General features: G+C 47.6%; 1 long non-coding RNA gene across 1 annotated transcript in view; it reads right to left on the bottom strand.

The window, feature by feature from the left end:
* The window catches only part of LOC140712719 (uncharacterized), a 36,176-nt gene extending 9,616 nt beyond the window's left edge, over positions 1-26,560 (bottom strand). Inside the window, exon 1 of the long non-coding RNA XR_012094417.1 lies at positions 23,181-26,560. This is a non-coding gene — a long non-coding RNA (uncharacterized lncRNA). The remainder of the gene's footprint in view (positions 1-23,180) is intronic.
* Between the last annotated feature and the right edge of the window lie 935 nt (positions 26,561-27,495).

The raw sequence follows: 27,495 nt of genomic DNA, 5'->3' as shown, positions 1-27,495 counted from the left end.
ATGAGAAGATTGAGGGGAGCCAGAGGTACCTTTAATCTTGCTTGCATGGTGGAGGGAGAGGAATAATGCCACTCACTTGAGTGTTGCACAATTCTTTCTAGCACTGAGTGGCAGAAAATAAAAGTTATAGATGCTTCCTCAGATAAATGTTTCTGAAGAACTGAACATAAATTATGTTCAGGAAATAGCATTATGAATGCCTCAAGTGCTTCTGTTTTCAATAATCCCAGAGTAATTCTATAAACCTGGGAATCAGTCTCACCCAACTCCAGGATCACGGCCCAGGTGACGTGGGCACACATATCCTGAAGCTCCAATGCTCAACTAAAGTGGGGCGAGTGAAAATGATCCTGGGTATAATTTACACGGACCCAGGAAGGTGACTGAGCCCCAAATCCCTAAACCAGGAAGACCAGTGTCCTTCAGGGGCCTCACCTCTGTCCTTTCCCAGCCTCTGGGAACCAGCACTCTGCTCTCTACTGACACAAACGCCCCTCCAAGGTACAACCAGGAAGATCATCATTCAAAACTGAGGAACGTGGCAGAACAAAGCTGTCAGGAGATTTTAATCACCGACACCACTTGTTACATGACCCAAAGATGATTAAAATCCCAGGCCCTTCAAGACTGAATGTTATCTATACTTAAACGCATTTCATCACCATATTGGGGGGTTATTCCTTTGTTTTACTGCAAATATATCCAACTGCTGTAAAAGGAAAAGGCAATTTGTTAATGAAGCTTCTTGGAGTGTCTCAACAGGCCTTGAGGCAGGATAAAAGGCAGGACTTCCTGGCAGAAACGCTCAGTTCTGAGGTCAGGTGGAGTTCTTGAGCACCAACCAAAGCAAAATAAGGTCGAAGACCACACCACACTTTCCTCAATCACATCTTCATTCCACCTTTCCTTCTACTTCTCACGACTTCACTGGGAGAAATTGTGCTGAGAGAAAATGGAAACACACACATACATAGGAGACCCTACAGATGCTGAGAATGGGTGCAGCCGTCACAGTCCGAATGTCCTTTCAGGGCCATCTGACCTGGCTGGGATCCAAGTATCCAAGTGCAGGATTGTATATCAGACCCGTGAAGCCAGGATTAAAGCCACTGAACGGCAGTTTTCCATCCCACGGAAACCAGCCTTGCTAGGGGCTTCCTCGGGGACCACCGACCTCACGCCACCACCCCTCAACTACTTCAACTAACCTACATCATGGCACAGGCCTCCCTAGGCAGACCAGCCCTGCCCAAGTCCTACTTCATGGCAAACCCTCCAGACAAACGTCCTTGGCCTCCTCCGGGAGGCTGTGCTCGGAAGGTGCCCTCATTTACTTCTGTGGCTCTGAGACATTTAACTAGAGCCCAACACATTTCTTCCTGTTCACATAGTATTGAGTTAAAAGATTTTTATGAGTAAACTTTCACTGGGAAAAATACCATTTCAGGAGCCCCAGTGACCACAATGAAAATGTTTTTACCTTCCCTTACGTGACATCGGCAACGCCAGGTCCAGGAAACGTTCTGGATCTCAGATAATGGCATATCCACTCATAGTAAGTCTTGGTCTTGTTTCACAAGCTATCAAATGCTGCCCAGAAGCAGGAAAAACCCCACAATGTGGCAGGGAGGGGCGACCAGCGTGAGTTCTAAGGCCAGACCGCCCGGCTCCCGCTGACAGTGTGGCTTCAGGAGTTTCCTAAACCCTCTGCTCTCCAAGTTTCATGTCAGAAAAATGCAGTGATAACCGTGTCCACCATCGTTTAAAAATATATATATATACACACACATATATACACATATATACACACACACACACGCACATATATATACTCCAAAACTACAGCCCTATAAAAGTCATTAATTCTAGTTATCCTCAAGGCATTGAGCGATCAATAATGAGCCGTCCCCCTGCTGCTGACCTGCCTCAGCCGCACCCTCCGGAAACCCCGCATCCACACCAGCCACACAGGATGAGGCCAGGGAAGGAGCAGGACTGTGTCTTGGGAACTTAAACTCTGGAAGCTGAGTTAAATCAGTGTCGCTCAAATCTTGTCACCAACTATCTTGTTAAATTGGGAGATTCCATCTCTGGGGATCTTGAAGGAACCTGAGGCTCTACATTGAGTGAGGTGAGCACTCGTGCTGCAATGAGACGGCAGGGAAAGCAACTGAATCTGGGGTTGCAGTTGCCTGAGGCTTGGGTCCCACCGGGAAAGTGGCACCAGGGCCCTCAGGACAGTGGTGGAGGTCCCAGGAGGCAAGTCCCGGCGCAGAGACTTATGGACCCAAAGATTGCTCCAGGGCCAGGAGGGGCTGCTGCGCTGACAGCCACGAGGCAGGTAGCCTTCAAGCTCCTCCAGCTGCCATCCTGCAGGCAGGGAGGACAGTGCCCAGACCACCCCGGGGCTCCCCCAGCCTGCCAGGCTGGTACTCTTACTCCAGCCACTGACAAGAGTCCCCATGTTGCAAGCTAGGTTGAAACAGTGCCTCAGGCCTCGGGGCACATGCACACCCCCTGCAGGGCCACTTCTACCCAACACCTGGGGATGACTATTCCCACACATCCTCAACTCACAGCAAAACTTAAAAATGAAAGTCGGAAGATACAGCTAGGAAACCAATACTCAAGAAGCAACTCCACGGTGACTCTTCCTAGAGCTATTGCTATTGAACATCTTTAAAAACATTTCCAGGGTGACTTCCTAGAGCTATTGCTATTGAAAATCTTTAAAATTCTTCATTTCAAAATTAGCTTTTATTACACTGTCTTCCCTATTCCACCAAGACTCTAGAAAACAAAACCATTACAATTTCCAATTCTATCTTATAGCAAGTTAGAAATACATGTTTCCTCAAAGGATTCTACGTGTTTCCTTGGCAATATCCTTTCCATGCCCCATACTACTGCCCGCAACAGGGAAGGCTTTTCCAACCCAACCCAACCCAACCCAACCCAACCCAAGGGCCCTGAGACAGGCCCCTAACGAATCGTCTACAAACTCTTGAGACAGGCTTGCCCTGACAAATCATCTGCAAACTCCATCGTCCATTAAAAACAGTACTGAAAATAAGCATATTACCACCTTTTAAAAATTACTGTAAAGTGGACAGTGTTCAGTTCTGTGAATTTCGGCACAAGTATTCCCATAATCATCACACAAGCAAAACAGTCCAACAGCCCCAAACCCACTCACGGGGCCTCATAATCATACCCTCCCATTCCCAGCAACCACCCTCTCTGTGTTCTCCCATCCCCCGGGTCTGTCTTTTGCAAGTGTTGTCGCAAAACACTCGCAAAATCACGATTTCCTGGGCATCGTGCTTGGAGGTGCACCCAGGGTGTCCTGTGATCAACAGCCAGGCCTCGGGGCTGCTGGGTATATATTATTCCACGTATGGCTGTGGCACATTGTAACCTGTTTTGGGCAACTATAGACAGCCCTATTAACATCTGGGCACAGTTTTTCTTAAACATCAGCTTCTGTTTCTCTAGGGTAAATACCCAGGATTGGGGTCACCGGGCCCCACGTTTGTGTGAGTTCAGTTTTGTAAGAAACCGCCAAGCTGTCTGAACCGTGCTGAACCCCAGCATCGCACAGGAGTCCTGACTGCCTGTCCTCACCAGCACCTGGGGCTGTCGGAAGACCTTAGTCAGGCGCTCCACAGGGGTGTGAACAAATTCACTGCGGCTTCAGTGCACATCTCGGTGCAACCAGTCACGCTGAAAGTCATTTCAGATGCTTTCGGGCCATCCTCCCATCCTTCTCAGCGAAGCATCTGTTCATGTCTCTTCCGCTTTTAAGTCAGGTGGTTTGTTCTCTGTCATGAGCCGTGGGAGTCCTGTGCATTCTGGATATGAGTCCTTTGCCGGCTGCATGGTTCACAGAATTCTTCTCGTCTATCAAAAATGTGTCTCTTCAATTCCCTAGGGGTGTCTTTTATATTAGAAGTTTAATTTTGATGAGTCTTACCTACTTGTTTTCTTCCTTGATTATGGATCACGGTGTGGCTAAGAGCTCTCACCCTCGGTCTCCACAATTTCCCTTTCTTTTGTAGTTTGGTATTTTACATTCAGGGCTATGGTCCACCTTAATTTTCATACAGGAATTTCTCCCTGTTTTCACTCTTTTGCATACGGCTGTCCCATAATTCCAGCACCATTTGTTGAAAAGACTCAAATTCCACTGAACTGCTTTTGCGTCTTTGGATCTGTTCTGGACTCCACTCTGTCAGCTGACTCGTGTGTCCATCCTGAGCATAATTTGTGACTTTAGTGGCTGTCTCTGTGAAAAAAGGAATTCTGTCTGGAAGCAAAAACCATATTAGAAATGCTCTAAATAAGATTTTTCCTGTTGTCAGGAGAGCAAAGCCACTGCCCTAAGCAGAGGCCTCAACAGCTCCCGGGCACAACCTTAACACACAATGGGGAAGGGAATTCATTTCAAGGGCCACAACATGAGACCAGCATAGCCATGAAAACTGCAATAATTTCACAGCAGAATGAAATTCATAAAGAACTGCTGAGAAGCGTGTGATAAGTTACATAAATCACTGTTCCTTAAATTCTGACGGTTGACTAGAACAGAAATAGCTTCACAGTACAGTTCAAACAGAAGAAAGGTAGGTAGGGGTGGTTTCCACACCACACAGGGCCTGCAGGAAAGGGACACTCTTCCTCTAAACGGGAGATCCCGGGAGTGATGTGGTAAGTCATGGTGAGAGGCAAGGAACTGTGCAAGCCGGAGTCGCGGCCTTGGCCCCACCGCAGAGCCTGTGTCCTTGAACGACGAGGCTCAAATGTCAGGCCGGGTCAACCGAGGCAGTTATCAGGGGACAAGAAAACGAGCGCACGGTGGAGGCAAAGGTCTGAAATTGCACGGCAACTTCAAGTCAAGTGGGACAAACTGACTCAAAATACAGGTTCCAAAAACCATCACAGAGAGCTGTTCCTCGGCTCTGGAAAGGCTAAGTGACTAATGCCCACACTGAGCATCTGCTCCCAGAGACGACCCTGGTGACCTAAGGCCCAGCTCTTCCGAACCCGCGCCAAACCTCAGTGAGGAACTTTGTTGGTATCTTATGGCACATTGACGTGTTCCCTTAAAATCTGGTATTTCATCAACAATACAGGCGCCAGCTTTGACTCATACACATTTCAATTAAACAAGATAATTTACACCCTGACCATGCCAGGTAAGAGGTTTACTACAATCTTTAAACAGCCAGAGGCTACAGTCTGCTCCTACACAACACCATGTCTCTACAAGTTCGATGGGTTATTTACTTTCCATGTCTTCACTTGACTAGTGCTAGAAAGCAGATTAAAAACAGAAGGAACCCAGAAACACTATTGAATGAGACTCAAATATCTTGCAGTCATCATCGTGATGAGACGTTTATTAAACAGAAATGTTCTCCCCTGTAGAAAGCAGCACACATCAACACACACCGATAACTGTCGCCAGCATTCCAGATCATCTTCCCTTCCATGGCCACAGTGCAGGGCAATGGACCACGCACACCTGCAGACCCACGGAAAGCGGGGTGACACGGCCGATTCTTGTAGCGAGCAGGCCAGGGTGCACTCAAACTGCATCTCTTTCCAGAGGTCCGCCATGGAAAGTTACACATTTATTCCACGGGTTAATGGCACTACACCAAACATTTCTGTAAGATTCTCTTAGCAAGCTTTTCCTTCTGCCTAAAATGTCCTGACACAAACTGAAAAAGCTCTTGGAGCTGCCAAAGACTTCAGTATCCCCTTAACTATTGTCATGTACGCCAGTGTGAAGAGACCACCAAACAGGCTTTGTGAGCGCAACATGTCTGTTTATTTCACCTGGGTGCAGGCGGGCTGAGTCTGAAAAGAGTCAGCGAAGGGAGGTAAGTGTGGAGCCGTCTTATAGGATTTGGATAGGTAAAGGAATATTACAGTCAAAGGGGGCTTGTTCTCTGGCGGGCAGCAGTGGGGGTCACAAGGTGCTCAGTGGGGGAGCTTTTTGAGCCAGGATGAGCCAGGAAAAGGAATTTCACACAGACACACAAAAAATCATCGCTTAAGGCAAGGACCGGCCATTTTCACTTATTTCTGGTAGAATGTTATCAGTTAAGTCCAGGCAGGGCATTTGCACTTTTGTGATTCTTCAGTTACTTCAGGCCATCTGGGTGTAACAACCATAGTCTTTACTTTTAAGGTGTGGGGTAAGATCATATAATCCCCAACTAAGCTCCTGATGCTGTGTGTGGCATCCAGCAACAGGACGTTCCATTCCTGGATTACATTTGACTCAAGAGTCCACAGTGAGAACAATTTCTGGTGAATGAAATACCAGGCAGGAGGGTGATTCCGCTGGGCAGCTCTTCACACACAGCCCAGTCGCTGAGGGGAGAGGAAGAGGCCCACGCGCGTCCACCGTGCTCACGCCCCCTTGGAATGCGCCCCACTCCTAGAGACCCGGACCCAAGGGAAATCTGACCTAAAAATGGGCAAACCCTCACTTTGGCAGAGGGACAGGGACTCGGGGCCACAACTTGACCTCAGAGCAACACAAGTGCAGACACAGCACCCCAGGACACCCTCCCCACCCAAATTCAAGGAGGAAAACCAACCCCCACCCCCTTGCGGAAACCCCCGGCTGCTGGAGCAGACGCCTGCCGGCGTGTGCAGCCTCTGCCATCCCACATTCCGGGCTCAGCACCTGTGCCTCAGCCCTGGCACTGCTCACCACACCCACAGGTGTGCCAGGAGGGGCAGGTCCTAAGGTCTCCACTGCACCAAAGCCTGCAAGGCAAAGGGGCCGCTCCCTCCAGCAGGAGTCCAGAAGCACACACTGCACCAGCGTCACAGCGTGAGAATTCTTCCCTCGGTCTCCGAGTCTCCAGTCTGTTGCCCGCCACGGTCTTCTGCCAACGGCAAGGCCCAAGCTGGGCGGCACGTTTGGTTCTCACCATTTCCCTTGTCAAGATCAATACTGCAAACATATCCGATTCATCCTGTCACTAAAAAGGAAATAATCCGCCATCTCCATCACAAATGACGCAACCAGGTTTCCATTACTGCGGTGTTTCCCCCCCCCCCTCTATTTTGAGATGGAATTTCTGCTCTGTCTCCCAGGATGCAGTGCAGTGGCGCGATCTCGGCTCACTGCAACCTCTGCCTCCCGGGTACATGTGATTCTCCTGCCTCAGCCTCCCAAGTAGCTGGGATTACAAGGTGCCTGTCACCATGCCCGGCTAATTTTCATATTTTCAGTACAGACGGAGTTTCACCATGTTGACCAGGCTGGTCTGGAACTCCTAACCTCAGGGGATCCACCTGCCTCCTCCTCTCAAAGTGCTGGAGTTACAGGAGTAAGCCACCAGGCCCAACCATTACTGGTGTAATTTCTAAGCCACTCTCTCACACCCACTCCCTTTTTTTTTTTTTTTTTTTTAAAGAACCAGCTTTATGGCTATACTTTTTTCCCAGAGAACCAGTTACCCATTTCAAGTACAAATAAGACACCATGTTTAAAAACCAAAAATGCCAATTTGCACAGAAGTCTCCAAATACCTAGTTGATTTGAGCCTTGAGAATAAGATCAAGCTGTTGGCTGAATACAACTTCCCTTTCCATCTGTCTGCTTGTGAGTTAGACACAAGGACGAAGCCACCAGCTAGGGACATAAAGGCAGGAACCACCAAGGCAGCCGAGACTCCAAATAAAAGCTCGAAGGACCAACACAAATGCACCACACCCTGCACGCCCTCCTCTCCTTCCTTTTCAGAATTTCCAGAGGATGAAACAGGGACCTCCTCAGACGTCCCACGGTGCAGGCGACCAGAAGGGAAGGCGGTGGCAGCCTGAATGAGGTGACCGGGAAATCACATTCCACAAACAGAAATTCTCCATGTGCTTTACATCCTCTGTCTCTGAAGAACTATGCCAGGCTAACAGTCGCTAGAAAACCACCTTCAAGTGTCATTTCCCATTTCAAGCAAAGAAAACAGTGGTGGGGCATGAGGGAAAAACATAGCCATATGTTCTGGGGTATTAAATAAGGTTTTTTCTGTTATAAACGTATAATTTTACATTCTCAGTTTTCTGTATAATTGATATGCTTCCTAATTGGCAGACATAGTAATAAAAAGTGAATTCCAAGTGTAAGATCGGAGGACCCGTTCACATGGCTTCAGGTTCTGCTACTGTGTTTCAACTTAAGAAAATGGTTCTGTGCGTTGGTAACAAGGCCTGAGAGTCTGTGTGTGAGTCTGTGTGGCTGTCATCAGGGTTCGTGTTGGCTCGGTACCAGAGGATGTTACACTGTTACATTATCTTCTACAAAAAATCCTGAAAAAATGAAGGCTGAATAGACATACACACCCTCCCAAAATAATCCAAATGTCCACCGATATGAAAAACAGATGAATTACGGTTTCCATCGTGGAATATTCCTCAGCAGTGAAAACAAACTATAGCCACAGGTGCCAACTAGGATAAAGAAAACCTTTTAAACACGTTTTTTTTTTTTTTTTTTTTTTTTTTTTTTTTTTGAGACGGAGTCTCGCTCTGTCTCCCAGGCTGGAGTGCAGTGGCCGGATCTCAGCTCACTGCAAGCTCCGCCTCCCGGGTTCACGCCATTCTCCTGCCTCAGCCTCCGGAGTAGCTGGGACTACAGGCGCCCGCCACCTCGCCCGGCTAGTTTTTTGTATTTTTAGTAGAGACGGGGTTTCACCGTGTTAGCCAGGATGGTCTCGATCTCCTGACCTCGTGATCCGCCCGTCTCGGCCTCCCAAAGTGCTGGGATTACAGGCTTGAGCCACCGCGCCCGGCCTTTAAACACGTTTAAAGTGAACTGACTAGGCGGAATTCCTCGATTACAGGCATCTGCTCCAAAAGGGTACTGTTCTGAATCCTGTGATGTAGAATGATATTTAGCAATCCTGTTTTGGGGCACATCTAGAAAAAAAGCAAAATAATGACTACACAATTTTAAATTCTTTGTAAATTATAACTATTACTATGAAAATTCTAAAAAAGGGAAAATCTTCCCAACTGTTGTTGGACAAGCTTCAAAATAAATACCCTGGCATTGCTTGCCACACCCACAGGTGTGCCAAAATAAATGAAAATATAGCCTAAGTTAGTAGAATCGAAACCTGAAGATGTACGAGCCGTCCCCCTGCCTCGCTATCTATACATCATGTAGAAATTTAAGAGCAGGTAGTGACACTGCAATGCAAGGCTCAAACCAACTGGGTATTTGGAAACTTCTATGCAAATTAGCATTTTCGGTTTTTAAACACGGTGTTATTTGTACTTCAAACAGGTAACTTTTTGATTCCCTTGGAAAAAATATAGCCATAAACCTGGTCTAAAAAAAATAAATACGGGAGTGGGTATGAGAGAGAGTAGCTTAGAAATTTTAAAAGTATCAGCAGGGAGCAGTGGCTCATGCCTGTAATCCCAGCACTTTGAGAGACAGGCCCAAGGGGCCTTTGAGGACACTGGTCTCCTCTGCTGCCTTCCTGCTGGACTGACCTCAGGATATTCACTGGATTTCCACCCCTGTCTCATTTAACATCCCAAGGGTGGTCTTCATCCTCATCTGGGGCTCAGCTCTGTCCCAATTTCTTAAATCTCTGCCTTCAGAGCCTGAAAACACCCACACCCAGGGTCACCCTAAGTCCACGTTTACCCCAGAGAGTCCCAATTTTATGTTTTCCCAGCATCGCCTTAGTGATAATTTATCCTGTCAATTCCAACTGCCTTCACACCTCACCCCTGCTGTCTCCCAGCAGACCCCACTCAGATGCACATGCCCCAGACCCCACACCCAGGTCTGTGCATGCTGCCCTGCTTTGCCCATGTGGGGACCACCTCTCTTTCTTGAGGAATCAGCTGGCGATCGTCTCCTTGTGGAGGGCTGCCCTGACTTCCAACTCTCTCCAGCAAAGGCAGAAGCCATCCTCGGTACTTCCCCAAAACTCAGGCCAAGTACGAAGATGGCACAGATGTTAGCTGTGCCTGGGATGCCATGGGCAGGGTCCCCAGATGCTCTACACATGGCCCGGGGCACCGCCTGAACATAGCAAGTGCTGAAGAAACAAAACTGACATGTGCTGACCTCTGATAGGGCCCCCTTCACCATCCACATCTGTCTCCCCTCTGGACAGCAAAATCCACAAGACATGGAGGGCTTGTCTCACTCATCTTCAAACTCCCAGAGTCACCCTGGTAGGTAAAGGGGACTCAAATGTCTTCTGAAGGAAGCGGCTGGTTAGCTGCCAAGTTAAAGGGCCTCTGAAATTCAGAGCTCTGCATAGGAGTCCAGCAGACTTTATTATGAATGACTCCAACCACGGCAGAAGTGGCCGTGGAACCAGTGCTAACAAATTCAGGATTTGTTCACTGTTTCTCAGTTAATTATCACAACTCATTCTCACAGAGCAGCTGCAGACAGATCCTCAGACGTCTACACAGAGTGGGACGATGGCGCCGAGTCACGTGAACGTCCTGTTGCAGACTGGGAGACACCGGTCAGACATGGACCCAGGCAGAGCACAGACCTCACGTTAAATCTGCTCCCTGTAAACAGCACTCCCTGCCACGCCCTTTCCTATCCGCACAGCTTCTACAAATTCAACTCTCACACCTGACACCTAACAATACTGCACACCCCCATGTGAACGCCCCATTTACCTCCCAAAATGACCCGGCATGGCCGAGTACAAAAAATTTCAACATAAGGGAACTGGAGGGCATGTGGGGCTTTCTCGAGTACCTGCTGCCTCCTGATGGGAGGGTCCAATGCTTCACACCCCTAGTGAAGGGCGGGTCTCTTCGGCCCCCCGACTTTGACCTGGAGCTTAAATCAGCATTAACTAATTTCACTTTCCAGGACCAACTTCAAAGGCCTGCAAAGCCAGAGAAGGGAGAGGAGATGGAACACGCCCTCACCTCAGACCTGCCGCAAGCACGCACTTCTCAGATGCGTCCCAAGGTGCACAGCGTGTCCGATGCCTGTTTCACATCCACCGACCTGCAGGTCTTCTATGTGGCATCAGCCTCTTGGGCACTGGAAACAAGAAGTATAATGGCAAATCCCCTATGCAGCAAAGGTGAGGAAAAGGGACCCAACGCAATGGAACTGACCTTTTTCTGACAGTCTCAAAACAGAAGGAAAATACTGTACAACCAACTTCCCCTCACGCAGGTTTATTTACCTGTGACTCAGAGGCCATGACAGACAACTTCAGGTTCTCACCGATTCCTATTTTCCCCATCCAGGAAGCCTTTGTTTTTAATATCGTACACACTTGCCATTTTGTAGGCCAAAAACAGCAAATACTGCCAGTTTCCTATAGTTCTACTGAATAAAATATGATCATGGCCTTTTGTGAAACCATGAAGAAGAGGTGGATATCTCAGTATGTGTTTCCAGACTGGCTTTGTTCCTGAAGTGGTAACTCTGTTCACTCAGGATTTTAGACACTGAAGAATAAACATCAATATCCCACTAAGAAAATCAAAACAATGAAATAATTTTGCATCCACCTTGGAGCCGTTTTAGGATAAGGCAGGACACAAACTTTTAAAAAGCTGCAGTTGTCCCTCTGTATACACAGGGACATGGATTCCAGAACACCCCCCGACTTTACCCAAATCTACGTATCCACAGGACTCCACGGCCACCCTATGGAACCGCATGTAGGAAACGTCGGCCCTCCACAAAGCCAGGTGTTTTCAGTAAGGGTTTGGTTGGAAAATAATTAACATAAGTGTTCCTTCGAAGCTCAAAACCTATGTGGTTCAGGGTCAGCTGCATTTATTACTTGTGTCATATCTGAGGCCTGAAAGCCATCATTCTCGACACCTTAACGTGATGGTTAACAAACTAACTGTTCTGATTAGAAAGAGGAAAAAGCTTATTTTTAAGCTGACAATGAGAGTGGATGTGGCTACGGTGAACGGAGAACAGACCTAAGCAAGCACCAAGGCTGGGGTGACTGCCTGTGCTCAGACCCACCAGGGCCTGTTCCTCCATCTCCCTCTGCTGAAAGGGATAACCGCTTCTCCCCCACGACTAAAGGGCCTTTTTTAAATACTCACACGAGAAGTGCTATGAAAAGCTAAAAGGTCACAGATAACATTTTTAAAAATAAACATTAATGTAAGCATTTAACAAGCCCATTATGATTTTTAAAAAAATGGTAATAAGTTCTTGGGTGTGGTGGCTCATGGCCGTAATCCCAGCACTTTGGGTGGCCGAGGTGGGTGCATCACCTGAGGTCAAGAGTTTAAGACTAGCCTGGCCAACATGGTGAAAACCCTTCTCTAACGAAAATACGAAAATTAGCCAGGCATGGTGGCAGACGCCTGTAGCCCCAGTTACTTGGGAGGCTGAGGGAGGAGAATCACTTGAACCCAGGAGGGAGAGTTTGCAATGAGCCAAGATCATGCCATTGCACTTCAGCCTGGGCGTTGAGTGTGAAACTCCATCCCAAAAAGAAAAAAAGATTATAAAGTTTTCTTTCCAATGAACTTATCATTCAGCCACCGAGGTATCCTATAGCTACTTATTCAGCCATGAGATACACAACAGGAGATATAGGCGAACAGGACACAGTTCTTCCCTGAAAGAAGGCTGCACCCTCAACAGAAGGGAGGCACATACTCCGAATGGAATCGGCATAGGGAACAGATGCTGCTGCAGGTGGAACTGGCTGCACAGAGCACCCACTCAAGTGTCTGAGAAACAAGGAGCCGTTGGTGCCATCACCTTTCATACCTGAGCTGGGTGGTGATGACATCACTACCACTACCACCCGGGACAAAGAGCCCCAGAACCACACAATGAGCTTACAAACTCACCAAGGCGACGACCGAGTAATGTGCGTGGAGTGATGCGAACACGCAGACGTCAGGGCCACGCACGGAGTTGGTTTTGTGCATCAACCTGAGCGTGCCTAGGGTGCCCAGATGGCTGGTTCTGCATTATTTCTGTGTGAGATGCATGTTGGCCTCTGGACTGAGTGGAGACCCATCCTCGCCGGTGTGGGGGGCACCACCCTATCTACCCAGGGCCCGAGTAAAACAGCAAGGCGGGGAAAACTGGGTTCACTCCACCTGTCTGGCTGATGGGCCAGTGACATTTGTCTTCTGCAGCCCGTGCTCCTGGGTCTCAGCTCCTCAGACCCGGGTGGGATCTGCACCCTCCGCTTCTCAAGTCTTCAAGCCACACCCTCCCAGGACTCCAGCTTGCAGGCTGTGTGTCCTGGGGCTTCTTGGACACTGTAGCCCCTGCAACAAGCCTCACCCTGGAGACACACGCACACCCGGCTGGCTGTCTCTCTGGAAGCCCTGACTAAAAGCCGCCCCTGAAGGTGGTCTTCAGAGTTTCTTTCTAGCCCTAAGATCCCAGCACCCCTCCTACAATTCTAGGCGGAAAGGTGAACGGAGACCAATGGACAGAGGTGTGTGCGAGGACACACCAGGCAGCAGCACTAGGCAGGAGGGCACTAACGCTCACTAAGCAAAGAATCAATGCTGCTTGCCACAAAAATGAGAGCAGTAAAGATTTCTTCAAACAGAAATGAGTTTGTTTCATGATTTGCTCTTAATACATAAGAAAGCATAAAATTAGGCCTATTAACAATTACGTAAGTCTTTAGAGGCCCTTGAACTACTTCTGTCCCTTTGTGTTTTTATAGAAAATAAGCCTGAGGTTAAAGAGAATAACGTCACTGGCCACAACTGGGGCCACGAGAGGACACAGCTTATACCCCTGGGTGCCCCCAAGTCCTTCCCTTGCTATTTATGGAAATATGGGAGAAACCAGGAGGTCTGAGCACAGACCTGGCCGTGCTCCCGGGGGCCGAGGAAAGCACCCATCTGTCCAGTCTTCCCTCCACACCCCAAGGTTCCCTCTTACCCAGACTCTTGGGCTGACGCGGCTCATGCACTCAGCAGCGCCATCATTAAACGTTTAGCTTCGCATCACGAGGGCCTCCTCTGGCCTGCTCTGACCACTCCTGAACCTGCAGTCAGCACTAGTCTGCAGGACACGCGTGGAAAAAGTTCATGGATCACGGTCTCCAACGAGGAAGGTGCCAGGCAAGGAGTCGGAGAGCTGGGGATGGAACAGCACTCACCCAGGGAGGCGAAGGCCAACAGCGGCCACCACCGACGGCCTCCCTTCCCACCTTGAGGGCAGCTCACCCAGGAAAGCGAAGGCCAACACCGGCCACCACTGAGGGCCTCAAGGGCTCTCCCCACCCTGAAGGCGGCTGCGATCACATTTCCCATCGCACCAAGAGACCCCTGTATTGAGCACAAACCTTTCCAACCTTTGAATCTATAAGGAATCACAACACAGACATTCCCTCAATCCAAATGGCCAGCCCACAAAACAGACACGCAATCATGCACATTTCCTGTGGGAAAATCAGTCAGTCCCTGGGGCCTCGCGCCAGGGGTGGGGGAGCATCATGGGGAGATGCCCCAGCCCCAGCCTGGCTCTTCTCTCTACAGCTCCTTGCCTTTTCCCTCCTCTTCCCCCCGCCCCTTCCCACCCCCTCCTAGCCTCAGAGGCTCCTTCCTCAAATTCTTTCCCCTTGATGAAGTCATTCATGCCCAAAATACAAGGCAAAGTCATGGGGGCTCAAAAGAAAATCCATACCGTGCCTCGCGTTTTAGATTCTCATAAGTTTGAGAATAACCAAGCAAGAATCTTTGGCATGTGAATGCGGTCTGAAGGCATCTGAGCACAATGCCCGGCACTGGCCCGGAGTGGATCATGGGTGTCTCGAACATCTTCGCAACTCTACGCCAATTATTTTGAAATATACCAGCAGAATAGAACCATGTGAATAGCTGCTTCTCAGTTAAAAGTAGGAAAAGACTCCAAAAGCTGCCCTCAAGGAACATCCTTCCCACCAGGAGTTTTCTGCATCGGGTCCTTCAGGCATAGTCAAGGCCCCTGGGCCCAACTCCCTCATCCCTGCGTCATAAAGCAGCAAAGACAGTGAGGAATAAAGCAAGTGAAGGAGTCAGTCCCGCACAAAACGGGCTCCAGAAGCCACAGCCACTCTCCCATTGTGGGAGCCAAGTTCAGAGACCTGGAAACACCAGCTTTCCCAGGGAGGAGGGCAGAACAATGCCATTTCCCCCTAGTTTAGGGAGACACCACCCCACGTCCTCTGGCCTTAATAGAAGAGACACTTCACATAAATGATTTCAATGACTCCACCACACACAGAAAGTGGGCTAAGGGCTAACACACCCAAATAAATGCCAGGCAAAAACACATTAAATGAACACACAGATAACCAAGGTTCTCCTGTTATCCACGAAATATTCAGAAACAAATCCAGTAAGCAATCTCTTTGCAATCAAAAGACCAATTCAGAGGTGCAGATTAAAAATAAACATACAGGCCGGGCGCGGTGGCTCACGCCTGTAATCCCAGCACTTTGGGAGGCCGAGGCGGGCGGATCACAAGGTCAGGAGATCGAGATCATGGTGAAACCCCGTCTCTACTAAAAATAGAAAAAAAAATTAGCCGGGCGCAGTGGCGGGCGCCTGTAGTCCCAGCTACTCGGGAGGCTGAGGCAGGAGAATGGCGTGAACCCGGGAGGCGGAGCTTGCAGTGAGCCGAGATTGCGCCACTGCACTCCAGCCTGGGCGACAGAGCGAGACTCCGTCTCAAAAAAATAAAAATAAAAATAAAAATAAAAATAAATAAAATAAAATAAATAAAATAAAATAAATAAAATAAATAAATAAAATAAATAAAATAAATAAAATAAAATAAATAAAATAAAAAATAAAATAAATAAAATAAAAAATAAAATAAAAAATAAAATAAAAAATAAAATAAAAAATAAAATAAAAAAAATAAAAAAAATAAAATAAAATAAAAAATATAAAAAAATATAAAAAAATATAAAAAAAATAAAAAATAATAAAATAAAATAAAATAAAATAAAATAAAATAAAATAAAAATACAACTGAACCCTTAATACACCAAGAACCAAATTCCACGGAAGTGTTATCACATCACCACCTCCCAGCTGAAGGAAGCAGCACTGGCCACTGACCAGCTGTTCACTCGTGGGTCAGTGAACGAAAGGCAGTGCTGTCCAGGACAACAATGAGATGTTAACCTGAAAAGGGCAAAATTGCAGAGGCTGGAGGGACCTTCCAGGTAACCCGGCCCCCTCAGTGGACAGAGGACCCCCGTGGGGCCACAGAGCCCAGAGCTCCAGTGTGTTCGGGGCAAGGACTCAACTGCAACCCTGATGATGTCCGAACGCCTTCTGCCCTTCTGTGTCTCTGCCCCACTAACGGGGAATCCGTGAATGCTAAGGAAATGTAACGCATTTTACAATACATGTAGATTTTTAGCAAATTAAAGATAAACAGTGACAAACTTTGAGAATTAACCAAAATATAGTTCAATGAATGCCCAAACTCAAAGCTAGTCTCCAAGAGGTGATAAGCTGTGTGTGGTGGTTAACGCCTGTAAATCCCAGCCGTTGGGGAGGCTGAGGCAGGAGAATCACTTGAGCCTAGAAGGTTGGGGTTGCAGTGAGCTGTCATTGTACTACTACACCCAGCCTGAGAAACAGAGTGAGACTGTCAAAAACAAACAAACAAAAACAAATTAAAGGAGTTCAAATGAACTCGCCCATACCCTTTAAATTTTCATTTGAGTACATGGGGTGATCTAGTTCCTTTTTCCCTTGCAATACATGAATAATCTAATAATTCAATATAATCTAACAATTACATGGGAAAATTTAATTATTTTCCCATTTCATTATTCCCTATCTCAGGGAAAAAGTTAAAAGTATTCCCTATTTCAGGGAAAAAGTTAAAAATCATTTTAAACCTTCCTTCCACAAAACAGTATACTCAGTCATCTCTATCTGCTTTATCATGTGGAATTCAGCTTCACATGTCTATAATACGGTTTTTGTTAAAAAGCGTTTATGTAGACAGGCAAGAGAAAGAAACACTTGGTCTATGTAGAAGCAGCAGAAGACACGTTTTAACAGAAAAGGGAGAAGATACCACCGTGTGAATCTGGAAATTCTGTCCTCATCTTGTCCACACACACAGAAAACACCCAAGCACGTGCCTAGTGTCCAACAGGAGCACAGAAAGGACGAGGATCCCTCCAGTTGTTTGATGACCAGCCCCACTTGTCACCGCCACATAACAAAATCCGCACGGCAACTTCAGCAGGTTTCATTCACGATTCCACGGAAATCAGGCTGAAGAACATACAGATGTTTTGCCCACATTTAAAAATCCAAGTGTGGGACTCATAGAAATAAAACACATTATGGGTTCACTTAACTTTTCCAAATTTTTACTTGGAGAAACCTATAAAGTTCTTGTCAGTTACATCCTTAAGTTTTTCAATAATTTTTAAATGCAAAGGTCGGGCAAGACTTGTAAAGAGGTACACACATACGGCCCGGCACGGTGGCTCACACCTATAATCCCAGCACTTTGGGAGGCTGAGGTGGGCAGATCACGAGGTCAGGAAACCGAGACCGTCCTGGCTAACACGGTGAAACCCCGTCTCTACTAAAAATACAAACAATTAGCCAGGCGTGGTGGCGGGTGCCTGTAGTCCCAGCTACTTGGGAGGCTGAGGCTGGAGAATTGCATGAACCCGGGAGGCAGAGCTTGCAGTGAGCTGAGATCGCACCACCGCACTCCTGGTGACCGCACTGCCTGGGTGACAGAGGGAAATAGTCTCAAAAAAAAAAACCACAAAGCAGGTACACACATACATGCCACGTTCTTCTCTCAAAGAGACAGGCCCTTTTTTAAGATTCCAGAAGTAAATGTGGTTGTCACCCTGCTTTTGAGAGGATGGGCTGTGTTTTAAGCATGAACGCACTTTCCTCCATGCACCAAGGATGCACCATGGAGGCAGTGCTGCCGCCACCTCCCTAGTCTCTGCTCAGGGTGGGGCAAGGGGAGCTCAGTTGTCTCCCATATACACCGTTAACAGGCCAGGTGCTCAGAAGGAGGCTTCCAGGACTCGCTGTAGGCATTTATCAGCAGGGCAGGCAGTGCCTCGTGCTGGTGGGCATCCAGCAGTAAGGGGGTCTTGCACTTCACTCCCTGGGCCCAGCCCCAGACAGAGGAGAAAGAGACACCTGTATCATAACTCACATGTATTTATAGATACACAGAGACACTGCAGTGCAAGGTGCAGAACTAGAAGGAATCATGGAAATAAGAGGGAAGACATTTGGTTACGACTGGCAGAGCCACTTCAAGCCTCAGCACTTCCTGCCGGAGCCCTCCCTGACCAGACTCCTCCAGGGTCACTGCCACTGCCTTGCCCAGCTCATGACAGGGCAGACAGTGACAGAGCCTCAGAACAACCTCCCACTCCTTCCTCACCAGTACAGGGGACGAGCTGTTCATGAGTGTCCCAAAGCCTGAATGCGGGAACACAGAGGTGACTAAGCAGAAAGGGGGACAGCGACACTGGCCGCGGGTGTGCAGATATTGCGGGGCACCCCAGCAGCCCTTTCCATCTTAAAGAGGATGGCCACGGGTGTGCTGATGCTCCCGCGTGACCCAGCCGTCCTCTCCACCTTAGAGGGGAATGGCCACGGGTGTGTGGACATTCCCGGGTGCCCCAGAGCCCTTTTCACCTTAAGGAGATTTTCACAGTCTCATATCAGTCTCCAAACTATTCAGTGAGGTTGGAAGAGTATCACTGTGGACCAACACTGATTGGCACCAAGTAAGGGCAATTTTATAACCATGTCTCAACCATGAAACAATCAGGCCTTTGGCTATCTGGTCTAAGCTTTTTCTGTAACAAAGTTGGATAATTAAGTTGAACTTTGGTTTTCCAAAGCTTGTTACAGAAACCACATCTTCCTAGGTGTGGCTCTGTGGTGTCACGTGCACACATCAGTAGCCAGGCTTGCCAAGACTCACGGCACGTTACACGTTCACCTGAGAAGGCTGCTCAATCACTGAGGGCTCTGGCATGCTCTGAAATGAATTTGCCACTTCAGTCTACACTCTATTCCCTTGTTTGGTTAAAGAAACCCAAGCAGAATGTGTTTTGGCCAATCGCGTGCTGACCCAACTGCAGAGGTTTTAACTAGAGTACTTTCATTGCATCATAGAAAGCAAAGTCATATAGATCAACTCATTATTACCACTCCAAAGGTTTAGTAAATCTCTAGATAATCAGGCAAACATTTTAAGAAGCTACATTAAGGTTTACAATACTCAAAATTTAAAACTACATCCATGCTTCCAAAAACCACCATTCCCATTTTAGATGGCCAAATGCATATGAGAAAGAAAGAAACGTGCTGAGCACATTTTGTGGGTAATCTTATGGAGAAACTGCCACTTTAAAAATGGCTCTAGTTCCTGGCTCCAGATGGGTGTGGTGGGTTGCCTCACTCAATTTCAACTCCACCTGAAGCTGGGAAATTAGAAATCCATTCCCAGACTCCAGGGCCCCAGAATTCCCAGTTCTGGAAACAGCCTGGAATGCAGACCTGTAGCAGAGAATTCTTTCCTGCCCACCCTAACTGTCATCTGTGGAAGGCGACAGTCAAAGACAAGTCCACCCCCCTAGGCGCAACCGCACCACGAAGAACCATTTCAAGGTGGGAGGTGACTGATTAGTGGGAACAGGCAGTTTAGCTAATCATTCATAAGGCAGAGAAGGGGGGTTTGAAGGCCTGTATCTGGCCTTGCCCTCGGTAAATGGTCATCCGCCAGTCAGCCTAAGCCACATGGGAAGGGGCTTCTTGCAGTAAAAGCGGGGGCGCAGTTGTGGGGAGGGGGAGTGTCTTAACCATCACTGTTTTACAGGATCACAGGGCTCAGGCAATGTTCAGTATTGCCACACACCAAGGTTTTTATAGTCTGAAGAAAACTACAGTCCTAAAGTGTCAGTTCTCAAAGCCCTTAAGTTCCTCCTGCTAAGATTCCCAGAGGGTCTCCACTTCTTGCACCGAACCCCAACTTGCACAGGCACCTGTGCCTTCCTCCTGCAGCAAATGCAGATAAGAAGCTGTGGCTCTGCTGCAGTAATGATGCCATGCAGCCCTAACACCACAGCAGAGCAATGGCTGTGGCCTGAATGTCCCCAAAACCTCATGCTGAAACCATCTCTGATGGGATACATTAAGAGGTGGGGCCCTTGGGAGGTCCTGCTCTCAGGACTGGGGTTGGTGTCCTTGTTGGGAGGCCTGCTCCTCCACCACCTGAGTTCTGATGAGACGACCGCTGCCATGCAAGACCCGGCGAGATGCTGCCCTCTGTGAGCCACAGGCCCTGGGGCACCAGATGTGCAGGTGCCTTGACCTTGGACTGCCTTGACCTTGGACTTTCCAGTTTCCAGAGCTGTGAGCAATAAATGTCTCTTTATAAATCACCCAATCAACAGCAACCGGACAGAGGCAGTAATGTCACAACATGAGTCACTTTTCTCAGTGGGCCAGAGGACTCCCCATGAGCCACCACTGTGAAACAAGAACTCCCTGGAGGTTGGAAAGGGGTTCACAAGGAATTCTACCCAGCACCAGGGTGTCTATCCTTTCTTGCGGGAAGATAGCTGAGCCATGGCAGGAAACTACAGGGTGGGTGGGGCTGGACAGTAATGTGTCACCTGCTCATCTAAGCCTCAGTCTCCTGCCTCTCATCACGACAGTAGGGATAACACCCCCCTCACCTGAGCTGTTGGGGGAGGTAAGAGTGCTGGGTGATTAACAATTGTTAGCTCCACAGAAATTAGGCAAAGAATCCACCCCATGTCTTATAAAACCAAACCAGCCCAGGAATTCCACATCACTACTAATTTGCATGGGAAAATGCCAGATTCTCCTAAGTTCTGGCATGTCTTTTGTATTAATAAAGTTTGCAGAGTTTTCACATACTAGTAAATAAAACAGGAAAATAAATCATACAATTTGGAGGCTGAAGCAGGAGAATCACTTGAGCACAGACAGTGGAGGTTGCAGTGAGCCAAGACCTCGCCACTGTACTCCAGTCTGGGTGACAGACTCCACCTCAAAAAATAAAAAAAAAAAGATTTTGCTGCTTCATACTAGTAAAGTGGGCAGATTCTACATGCCAACTCTTATTCAAAGGTCGCCTAACACTGACTCAGGAACTCTGGCCCTGATGTGCTTGGAGTTTTAATCCTAACAGTGTTAAAGACCACCCCCCAAGGAGCTCTGAACAAGTACTCCAGGTATACGCTGAACAAGACCACACACTCTCTGACCGAAATCTAACTTCACAGACCCAAACTACAGAACCGCAGAAGACACTGCTTCTGTCCACCTTTTTGTTCTGTCATCGTTTGTGTCCATTATTTCCTACAAACCGTCTCATTAGAATTTAGGGCACACAAAAGGCCAATACAACAGGGTTATTTTCAAAGGTTTGGAGGTGAAGAACAGATACAATGCATTAACTTCCTATTGCTGCTGCAACAAATTACCACAAATGCAAACCTCCTCTCAGCCCTGGAAGTCAGGAGTCCCAGGGCTGAAGTCAAGGGGTCAGTAGCTTGTATTCCTGCCTGGAGTCTCCCAATTCATAGAGGCCACCATGCAGCTTGACTCACAGCCCCACACCCCTCCTACCACTGCCCCGGCCTCAGCCCTGCACCCCTCCGGCCCCTGCCCCACACTCGCCCTCAGCCCCACAGCCCTCTGGCCTCTATCTCGTCCTCAGGTCTCCTCCTCTGAGGCAGACCCTCGTACTCCCTCTCATCAAGGCACATGTGAAAACACTGCACCCACCTGGACAACCCAGGGTCCTCCCCCATCTCACTGTCCATTACACTCACATCTGCAAAGCCTCTTTTGCCATGGAAACTTCATTATACTAACAATCATTTAACAAGTGCATTATAATGATGTGAAAATTGGCATCGTTTTCCTCCTAATGAACAGATCAGTCACCCATGTACCCATGTAACCTATAAATATTTGACTATTAAATATACAATACTGTAGGAGACAGAGATGAGGAAGACGGTTCCTCCCTGAAAGACGACTGGACCTTAGACGGAAGGATGAACATTCTGAACAGGATCAACGTAACTCAACATTTGAGTCGGAGAGGCCAAGCAATGAGACTTTCAAAAAAGCAACCAGAAAGTATGTACTGTGCCTGTAGTTCACATCTGCGCCTGGCGTCATGAGCACGAGCGTGCGGACACGCACACAGGGCCCAAGTTTAAGATCAAATATAAGGAGCTTTCCACTGTAGTATTTAACTAGATCTTGTTACAAAATAGCTTCCTGATTGCAGTTTTTATCCAAAAAGTTCTCTGTAATTAAGGAAATTAATTTTCCCCTAAAAGACATTTCTCTACCTATCATCCCTTATAAACTAAATGGGCCTATTAAAGAAAAAAGACAAATGTTTGACTTCGGGGGTTTGCCTACGACTTGGATAAGCACGATTTTCTTCTGGCCAAGCAGGGAGCAGCTGGACCAGACTGGAGGGAAGGAAGAACAAATTTCCACTCTGACCTCAGTTGGGCACCGAGTCTTCCCTGTCAGAATGTGGGTGTGGTGCTTCCCACACACCAGCCTCTGATGAAACTCAGCCCAAGGGTGTGGGAAAATGCTGTCTACTTCTGAAAAATCTATAAAGTACAGACACATCAAAAGCTTCAGAAGACTGTAAAGGGCCAAGGAGACCACTACACCCTTGGAAATTACAGAAAATGCTCAGCATCACACATGCCTGAAGTCCAGGGTCAGCTCCCAGCTGCTGCGACACCTTGAGCACAGCCCTGGCTTCCCCTCTGATGCAGAGAGCTGGTCACTCTGCCGGCAGCACTCAGAGCTCAGAACATTCTAGATGAAAGCAACGTGTTCCTTTTAAAATGGGGAACCAGGGCAGCACAACTGAAGCTCTACGACTGTCTCAACTACTGGGTTTCGGGGTAGCATTAGGAAATCGTGAGAATCCAAATCTCAATTTCATACAGATTCCAGATTCACTGCAGGTTCCAGAATTTCCTGAAACATTCTTCCAATTTATCACTCAGGATTCCCTTGCCAAAGCTAATAAAGTCTACATTCCTTACGGAAAACCCACCATAAGCATCACCACAAATAAGATCAACTGACGCCCGCCCTTCACACCAAACACAGAAACTGTTACTCACACAAGACTGTGCTGGAGGCAGCTCTCAGCTGAAGCCGAATCCGTGAGACTTCATTATCCCCATTTTGGATTGAGTGTGAAGACTCTCAGCAAACCAAGGTCCCAGTGTGAAGCAGAGAACAGATCCTCTGATGCCTGCCTGAACATTTCCTTCCCACCTCTGTCTTGCATACTGAACACCCTCAGAGCTACTGAGTCACCCACATTTGCAGGTCATTTATCCAGCCACCAGGATAACACAATTATGCGATAAAAATGGTTCTCAGGGCTTTGTCATACTCAACAAGGAAGCTCAGAAGTGTAGGTAAGCCCAAGAAAGGGGGAAGCGTCCTCCAAACAGACAAAAACCAAGGAAAACCGTGCAGAGACTCGAGAGAGAGAGCAGAAACAGAGCCCGCTGCAGCCTTTCAGGTCCTGCTAGCCGCAGCCCTGCGTTAGGTGGCACCATTTCCACGGATGCATACTACTGGGCCCATTTGAAAGGTCCCACTTGCGAGACATTCACCCCCACTTCCAGCTCCTGCAAGACCCGCTGCAGCCCCACTCCACCCTGGGGGCCGACTGTGCAAGTCTTCCCGGCGAGACCCCTCAGAGCCTGCTCAGTGTCTGAGACTGGGAAGCACCAACGATCCAGAAAGGCACAATCCCGTTCTCCTCGTGCTGCTTTCTGGGTTCCAAGTTGTCTAACGAGTGCTGCATAAACCCCGGGCTGGGGAGCCAGCCAGGGCCCAGCAGCACCCAGCTCATGCGCTCCACTCACCCCACAGAGGACCACGGAGGCCCCAGCACGCTCTGTCCGCGGGGCAAGACACCAGGAACAGCCACAGTTCAGGGTTCTGCCATCCACTCCGCTGCCGTAATTACCTGCTGGGATCTGAATTCTCATTGGTTGGAAAGGTGATCCTATAGCTCCGCTGCCTTAATTACCTGCTGGGATCTGAAATTGCATTGGTTGGAAAGGGGATCTCACTGCTCAAGCACTCCCTGCTGTCTCCTTGCAAACAACATAAAAAATCCAAAACCCCTCGTAAAGAACGTTTACTATAACCTCAAAACAAGACCCATCACGAGACCAAGGAAGATACACACGCACATCTGACAGCTGGTGGGTGTCAGTGACCGACGCCACAGCTTCCGTGTGGCGTGTGAAGCAGGAGGCCTGTCACGGTGACTCAGGTTGGGGTCTGAATAGGGGTCTTCCAAGCAACTAGGCAACCAGGACGCACACACCAAAACCCAAGTCCCCGCACTCATATACCTGGCAGAAATGCTGCGTGGCCATCGACACCAGTTGTGAACCAAGACCGATCTGTGTCCTGTGGCCCTCACAACGTCCGTACATGCCTGGGCCCAGCACAGGCCCGCACGGCACCCTGCTCGCCTCCAGTGGGGCTCTCTCCTGCCAAGGGGGATGGCCCTGAAGTCTGTTGAGATTTCCAAAGCTCTACAAAGTCGCCCTTCCTCCTGCTTGTTCAGAAGGCCTAAAGCCCTGAAGACACCAGTGAGAATTGACCTAGCCTCTTAAGGCAGCTCAAACACCTAAACACAGGAACGCTGGACCACTCTGCCCTCGAGAGCAGCCAATAACACACTGGGCTAAGCAGAAGGCACAGATGTCACATCCAGAGCCAGTGGCGCTCAGGATTGCATTCCAGGAACCGCCCATGTGGGTCCCTCCAAGGCTTCCAAGTCCCACTTGATTGTTTTCATCGTATCTCTATAACATCAGAGACATTATATCTCACGGTCTCTATGAGATTGTCTCTACTTTTATGAGCACATATGCTCTCTGACTTACCACGGAATGAAACTGTTCCAATAAACCCAGCGTAAGCTGAAAATATCCTAAATAGAAAGTTCATTTGACATAATAGTTTCAACTTACAACGGGTTCATCCAGAGGCAGCCCATCTTGGGCCAAACAATGCACTGAGTGTGACTAGTTCACATCATCACAAGGTTGAAAAAAAAACACAAATGTAACCTTTGGGAGCCAGGGACCATCTGTATTACGGCTCCTGTCTTCAGAGACAACAAAAACCTCCTCTTAGACAAGAATCACAATTTATAATCCTCAAAATGTTAAACTTAGTTTAACAATCTACAGGTTCAAAGCCAAAGTAGGCCCACAAGGCCGTTTGTGCCATTCACTAAGACACACGACTCTGTAATAACCCTCACCACAGCCCCTCAGGGTGGGTCCCAGAGGCGGCTGAGGCTTGTGGCTACTGACACTAACGAAACCAAAATCAGAGTACGCAGGTGCAGTCAAGTCATATGACTTCTCCACTAGCATATGCACAAATGTTCATCAGCAAATCTCATCTTTGCTTTACCTCCCTCCCATGACCTAAAAAGAAGTCCACCACACACACACACACACACACACACACACACCTCACTTCAAAAACATAATTAGTACTTGCATTCAATTCTGGGCATTCGGAATAGACCTAATGGGTGATTAAATCTCTCCTCCAACCCATTGCTTAGTCTTATTAGAGGATGAAGGATTTTGCATAACACAAGTCAACATATAAAAGATCTGGTATAGAAACAGACTTTCAAGTGGTCCTCATTATAGTGATTCAACTAATATACAAAGGACCCAACACACAGCACAGTGTACGTTAGAAGAATGATTAATTTGTTCCCCTAAAAATCCTAATATCTACATAGAAAAAATACCCAATACACATTTTATCATTCTTTACCAGTATAGTCATACAAAGGAGTATCACAAAAGCAAAAGAACACATTTGGTTTGACTCACAATTCTAAGTTTAATATAAAATTGCTAAAACCACCAAGACAAACATGACTATGAAATATTTAACGATCTTCACCTAAATTCAAGTCACCATTTAACCACCAATACCTCTGCTCTCCTTACAGGAACTTTCCAAAAGTAAATTCTGGAATTAACAGGACAAAATTTTCTGGTGATAGAAATTAGGAAGAAATTGGTTGAAGGCCATTCCTTGGCTGTCAAACTTTTTCTCAATAATATTTTGTAAAATAAAAGTGTCAAACAGATCTTTACATTAACTTACAATCTATCAAGCAATACTGGAGCAAGCTTTAAATATTACCCACATTCTGTCAGGGCTGACTAACATTAAATCAGTATCAGTCTCATGTCTTGCAGCATCCACAGCTCATCTTCTTAAAACCACTTAAGATTTCATAATTAACTCAATTAAACAATGTAAGTCATCTCCTTGATCTTTGACATGAAGGGGTAATTTTCCCCCAAAATAGTACCTCTTTCCTTGACACGATTTAATCTGTGGTTAGAGTATTTAACAGGATTTCTTTCTTTCTTAGAAAATAAAATATACACCTTTCCAATATAGAAAAACTCTAACTGATAGTGCTATAGCTTAACCAGGTCAAAAGCATTTTTTTTTTTAAGTTAAAAAAAGAACCTAACTGCATCTTTGGACCTTATGTGAGGTAGTGTCCAGGGTCACTGGGACCCCTGCTTGGCCAGTGTAGCTGGGTACCAATTAAAGACAGAAACCCAAGCATTCACTCAAAGCCCCTTCCCAGCTGTTCATCCTAGTGGAAGAAGCCATGGGTACAAACGAATGCAGCATTCTACGGAGGGCTTTGGGGAATGGCTGCTTGAGAACATCAAAGTGGCTCACGTCCCCCGAATATAAAGCCAGTGACTGCTCTCAGCTCCCATCCACAGTAGCCAAGGTCTGGAATCACCTGAGTGCCCGTCAACAGTGGATGAAGGGAATGTGACCCGAACATACACAGGAGCAATACTCCACCACACAGCAGAGAGCCCTGTCATCCGCGGCAGCATGGATGGAGTTGGAGGACATTACGTTAAGCAAACGAGCCAAGCAAGGAAACGGCGCATGTTCTCACTCATAAGCAGGAGCTGAGAACAGATCTCGTGGAGGCCAAGAGTAGGTGGTCAACAGGGCCCAGCAGAGCCCACTCATAAGCAGGATGGGCAGAGGCTGGTAACGGGCACAAACACACAGCCTAATGGGAACACGAGACCTACTATTGATATATCAGCAGGGGGGTGGCAGTGGGTCATCTACTGTGTATTTCAAAACAGCTAGGAGAGAATAACTTAACATAACCAGCACAAGGAAAAGAAAATATTTAAAGTGAAAGACATCCCAAGTACACAGATCTCATCAATATAGGGGTGAATCAAGGTATCACATGCACTCTGAAAATATGTATTTTTCAGATACAAAATAAAATATTATGTATCAACAGAGACAAAAACCAATGACAGAATCATTGGCAAAGCACGTGCAGGAGAAGAATGGGAAGCCTGACATGGT

The sequence above is a fragment of the Chlorocebus sabaeus genome, chromosome 11, assembly GCF_047675955.1.
Source record: "Chlorocebus sabaeus isolate Y175 chromosome 11, mChlSab1.0.hap1, whole genome shotgun sequence".
NCBI classification, from domain to species: domain Eukaryota; kingdom Metazoa; phylum Chordata; class Mammalia; order Primates; family Cercopithecidae; genus Chlorocebus; species Chlorocebus sabaeus.
This window is presented reverse-complemented; position numbering and strand designations above follow the sequence as displayed.